We start from the raw sequence: 5,699 nt of genomic DNA on the forward strand, positions 1-5,699 counted from the left end.
AGGAAGGAAGGAAGGAAGGAAGGAAGGAAGGAAGGAAGGAAGGAAGGGAGGGAAGGAGTAAGAGAGGGAATGAAGAATATGTAAAGTGAAATTTTGATTAACCAACTTTTAAAATATATTTACACTAGAGAACTTTCTTCAAAAAGGAACTGTATGGAATCATGGTGGGTCAGATTGTAGCTCAGGGAAATGGAAAGAAGGCAGGCTTTGGGCCAGAGACCCTGGGTTCAAACTCTGCTTCTGAAGCTTACTACTTCAGGCAAGTCACTTAGCTTTCCTAGTCCCCATTTTTTTTTCATCTCCAAAATGAGACTGTTGGATTAGTCACTCTCTGAGGTTCTTTGCAATTATAAATCCCATGAGCCCTCATACCCAGTCCAACACCTCAATGGAAGTGCCAGTTTCCAAATCCGTTTAGGCTTGTCTCCAGAGATGTAATTTATGTATATTTGGGAGGAGTTGTAATGTGGTGTTGGCTGTCTCTGGGGCAGGGATGAACCCTCTCAGTTCACCTGAGCTGGTTTCGGTTAATCAAAGATCCTGAAGATTGGAGAGTCACCTGGGCTTTTCAGGCAAGTGCTTACATATGCACAAACTCTGCTGCCCAAAGAGGAGGCAGAACCCAGATTTCTATTCCAAAAAAAAAAAAAAATTATGGAGAAAAACAATTTTAATTTTAAAAATGAAGGGATTTAAGGTGTGGGGGGGATAAGTGTGTGGGGGGGGGGGGGGGGGGGGGGGGGGGGGGGGGGGGGGAGGCAGTCTTCTGGTTAAGTAGTGTATTGTGATGTGATGAACTCTAAAATATCTCTCCCTGTAGCCTGCTAGGGCCCCCTGGGCCAACCAACAGAGTCCAATAAGTCTCCTGAAGTCCACTTTTAAATAATTGCTGAAGGTGAGAGGTGACCATGACCCAGAATCAGACAATCCTAGGAAAGGACCTCAGAGACATTCTAGGCCATCTTCAAGCTCTGCTTGAAGACCTCAGCTGACAGGGAACTCACTTCCTCTAAAGACAGCTTACTCAGCTTTTGAACATCTCTGATCATTAGGAAGTTTTTAATCTCCAGTTTGTGGCATCAGGACATCCTTGGTTTGAGTCCTGCCTTTGACACTTTCTAGTTTTATGACTCTGAGTAAGTCATTCTGATCTTTGTTCTTCCCATCCATAAAATGGTTGAGAAAAGGAATGCCTACTTAAGAAGGTTGTTTTGAGGGTCAAATAAGATAATATTATAAGGACTGCACAAAGGAATTAGTTGTATAGGTTATTTCCAGATGAGGAAACTCTCCCAGTGTAGGGTGGCACCTTCTCTGTGATGTGTAGTCTAGAGAATTGCCTAGAGCAGGACTTTGGAAACTCTTTCCACTCAGGACCTCCTTCCCCATTTAGGCAGTATCTGTTGGCATTGCGTGGCTGAGGGTACATGCAGTGCAAAATGTGTGTGCTTTGTGTTCAGAACCAAGCCTGAAGTGAAATTGTGAGATGCAACACGGGCAAGCACTGCCAGAAACACCTCAGATGCATTATGCATTTGATTTTTAATTAATTTTGATAATGGCTCATTCAGAAACATTTTGGGTTGAGACCCACAGTTTAAGAAGCACTGGCCCAAAGTGCTTAGAGGTTGTGATTTGCCAAATAACATGTGTCAGAGGCAAGACTCAAGCCCAGGTTTTCCTGACTTTGAGGTTGGCTCTCTGCTACCCCATACTGCCTCTCATGTAAATGTTCATAATTATTCCATTATTCCAATGAACCTAAGTCTGACTTTCTGTACTTTCCACCCACTGCCTTTAGTTCTGACATCTGAAACTAAACATAAAACTGCCTATGCAACCTTGGCCAAGTCACTTGACCTTGAGTCTCGGTTTCCTCATTTGTCAAATGAGGGGGTTGGATTAGATGGCTTCTAACATCCTTTTCAGCTCTTTATCCATAATCCAAAAAGTCACACACACACACACACACACACTCCTGATCTACAGCCTTGATTACAGCTATCATGCCACTCCTCCCTCTTCTCCTTAATCTTCTTCAGACTAAACCATTCTCAATTCCTTCAGCTAATCCTCTCATGAACCTGACCACCATCATCTTAAATCCATCCTATCATACCATTCTCATGTGTGACAGCCAAATGTCTTCTTTATCTAATGAAGAACCATGGGATCCTGACTTTTACTCCTCATCCTCTCACCGTACCCCATCTTTGGGGCACCAGGTCAGTAGGTCCTCTCTCTGGTCCCACTTTCACCCCAGAATTCAACTGGAGTTATGGCTCTCTAAGACTGCTAGTCTGAAAGAGATGCTGGCTATTTGGGAAAACATTCCAGGAATGTGGGACATGATATGAATGGTCAGCAGCAAAGAAGGTGATGAGTGTCTGAGTACTCCCCAGATAAGTGCTTCAGACAGAGGAGATAAAACCAAGGGGATTAGCAGCAGTTTCATTTAGGGGGATTCAAGGTCAGACTTCTCTATAACACATCTACATTTTCAATGTTTCCACCAGTGGATCTCCAACACTAAGTACAGTACAGTAGGTACTAACTACTACTAACTAACTAACTACTAACTAGCAACAGTAAGAACAGTAGGTTCATATTAAATTCATGTTGATTGGTTGAAGCTATTGGACAATTGGTCAGCTTACATCTATGTCTATGATATCTGAAAAGTCAACAAGAAACATTCATTAAGTGCCTACTGTGTACCAGGTACTATGCCAAGCACTGAGGATACAACGAAGGGTAAAAATGCTGTCCCTGCCCTCAAGGATCTTACAAACTAATAGGGGAGACAACTTGTAAACCACTCTGTACAGACAAGATATAGAAAGATGTTAGATAGAGAGATAGATATATGGATGGATAGACAGACAGACAGACAGACAGACAGACTGATAGATAGATAGATAGATAGATAGATAGATAGATAGAGAGAGAGAGAGAGAGAGAGATAAATAGAGAGATAGATATATGGATGGATAGACAGACTGATAGATAGATAGAGAGAGAGAGAGATATGGATGGATAGACAGACAGACAGACAGACAGATAGACAGACAGATAGACAGACAGACAGATAGATAGACAGACTGATAGATGATAGACAGGTGGATATAGATGAATGTGTGGATAGATAGGAAATAAAAGCTTTTATAGAGATGAATGAATGGATGAATATATAGGTAGATATAGATATAGATGAATGGATAGATGGGTAGGTAGATGGATGGATTGGTGGATAGATATAGATAAATTCATAGATATATAAATGATAGGTAGGTAGGTAGGTAGATATAATTGGATATAATCCTAAAGAGAAGACACTAACATTAAATACTTGTTTCTTTCTTCATGTGTCTAAATGTCCTAAGACTGAATTATTTCACTTTGTCTTTGTATCCCCAGACATCACAGAACTTATCTAGCATATAGTAGGTGCTTGATAAATGCTAGCTGACTGATGGATTGTATATAAAGCTGTGATGCGTGCTAGTCTCTGTACCTATAATGATTTCCAAGTACACATGATTCTGATTGATAGGACTGGGTGAAGCTACACTGCATGCTTTTTCACATTCAACAGCTGTCATTGTCCCCCTTCAAGACTCAGCTCTAATCTCACCTTGTTCAGAGGGTCTTACCATTCTCACTTTCCCCAGTTCCCTCCCCCAAATATCTTGTATGTACCTAGCTATATATATATTCCCCCATTATTTTCCTCCTTGGGGGGAAGGAATCATGTTTTTTTTTTCCTTTCCTTGTGTTCCCAAGTTTAGCACAGTGCCTGGCAAATAGTAAAACACTTGATAAATGTTTTTTGACTGACTAAGCAAAGGTAAGGCTGACCATGATATCTTGCTGTTTCCCTTTCTGTACCCACTCTAACTTCCTGATATCCACCCTCCCCCAAGGTCATGGGCCCTCCACCTTCTGCCTGTCTACAGCCCACCCAACTAAAGCACTCCTTATAGACCTTCCTTGTCCCCACAATGTCCCAAGCTTCAAAATTACCTCTTCCTTCTTCTCCCAACTCCATCCTTGCCAAAAATTACCTTTTCATCCTGATGACTATTTCGGGGTTACTCCCTTCTCCTTCCAGGTAATCGTTTTTTCAACAGAGAGGGTATATGGGGTGTTCAGGGAGGACTAGCATGTTTGGTAGGAGGGTTTGCCAAGCCCTTTCCAGGGCTGCTCATCCACCTTTGGTATCCACCTGTCACCCAACTCTCACCTGTAGCTCTAAGAAGCTGTAGCATGCACAGCAACCGCACCCTAATAAAAATGTCTTGGGAGATGAGCTAAACCAGGTGGAGGGTGAGGTAGAAGGATGTCTATCGCAGCAAGCATGTGAAGACTTCCCCCAGCCAAATGGGTGGATGAGAACAATTTGTTCCAATGACCGTGAAGGCAGCTAAAGTAGGAGCTGTGGAGCACTTAGAGCTTGGTCAGACATCAAAGACACCAAGGTCATCCGCTGAATCCCAGACCATCCCCAGTCATCTTGATTTTTGTCCTGCCACTGGACTTCAATGACTCAAGAAGAGAGAATGATGCCTTTGTTCAACTCTGCCTCCCTGAAATCCAATTCATGGGCGAGTCAAGACATCACCCCATGATATCATTAGTCCTCTTTGAAAATGAAGGATGAACAACAATTTCAACAAAGACATTGAATTTATGAAATGGTACAATTTGTGGTTTAAAGGTAAGTTCAGGTTTGAACTTTAGGATTCAGGTTTTGTTCTCCTTTAGAGACTACACAAAGTGGAGAGAGCACTTTAAGATCTGGAACCTGAAAACATGGGTTCAGATCCTAGTTCTGCCACTGTGTGATCTTGGGCAAGTCACTTCCGCCACTGTAGAATTGTTTTCACATCTATTAAAAGACAGAACCAGGTGATTACTAACTTTCCTTTTCAGCTCTGTCCTAAAATCCTTCTTGTGCCTTCTCGCTTCTCTTCTCCATCATCCTTCTCACCAAATTCTCAAAAAGCTAAGATTTCCCAAAGAGCCTGCCAGTTTGACTCTCTCCTAAGTCAGAATTTTAGCCTCCCATCTCCTCACACTTTTTGCAGAGCATTCCTTATTTTTTTTTCATTTTCCAATTCCATTTCCTTACCAGACAATCCTTGAATTCAGACTTTTTCAACATTAATAATAATGAAAGCTTACATTTATATAGCACCTTAGGGTTTGCAAAACAATTCATTGACATTATCTCATTAGGGGGGCCAAAAAAAAAAGCCATTCTATGTGGTCAGTATTGTAGGTATGATTGTACCCATTTTACAGATGAAGGAACTGAGGCTCAGAGAAGTTGAATTGACAGGTCAAGTTTGCATGATTAGCATAAGTAGGTTAGGCTTTTTTTTTTCATATATCAAGGTTGTGTGAAAATATTATTTCTACATCCAATTCTACAGGGCTTAGCTTCAAACCACTGCTCACCCTTCAGTGATCCATTTGTTCCCATGTACAGGAACCCCCACAAAAAGCAAAATGTATAAATGCTGCCATTCAAAGCAAAAAATGTATTGTAAATCTTTTACAATAACCTGGGCAAAAGAACACAAAAAGGAAAAGAGAACTTTTCTTACAATATCCATTTCTTTACACTCTAATATCTGCTTAATTAATAGGTCCTGGTTTTGACTGGGTACAGAGTGGGTGTGGGCAAAGACCTGCAT

At 41.5% G+C, this 5,699-nt stretch overlaps 1 long non-coding RNA gene across 1 annotated transcript in view; it reads right to left on the reverse strand.

Annotated features, from left to right (window-relative positions):
- The window catches only part of LOC138169806 (uncharacterized), a 9,384-nt gene extending 3,952 nt beyond the window's left edge, over positions 1–5,432 (reverse strand). The window contains exon 1 of the long non-coding RNA XR_011170470.1: positions 4,065–5,432. This is a non-coding gene — a long non-coding RNA (uncharacterized lncRNA). The remainder of the gene's footprint in view (positions 1–4,064) is intronic.
- Positions 5,433–5,699: the final 267 nt, after the last annotated feature.

Source organism: Petaurus breviceps, unplaced genomic scaffold (genome assembly GCF_028583685.1).
Source record: "Petaurus breviceps papuanus isolate PSGF00001 unplaced genomic scaffold, PetGlider_PUasm1.0 379, whole genome shotgun sequence".
Taxonomy (NCBI): domain Eukaryota; kingdom Metazoa; phylum Chordata; class Mammalia; order Diprotodontia; family Petauridae; genus Petaurus; species Petaurus breviceps.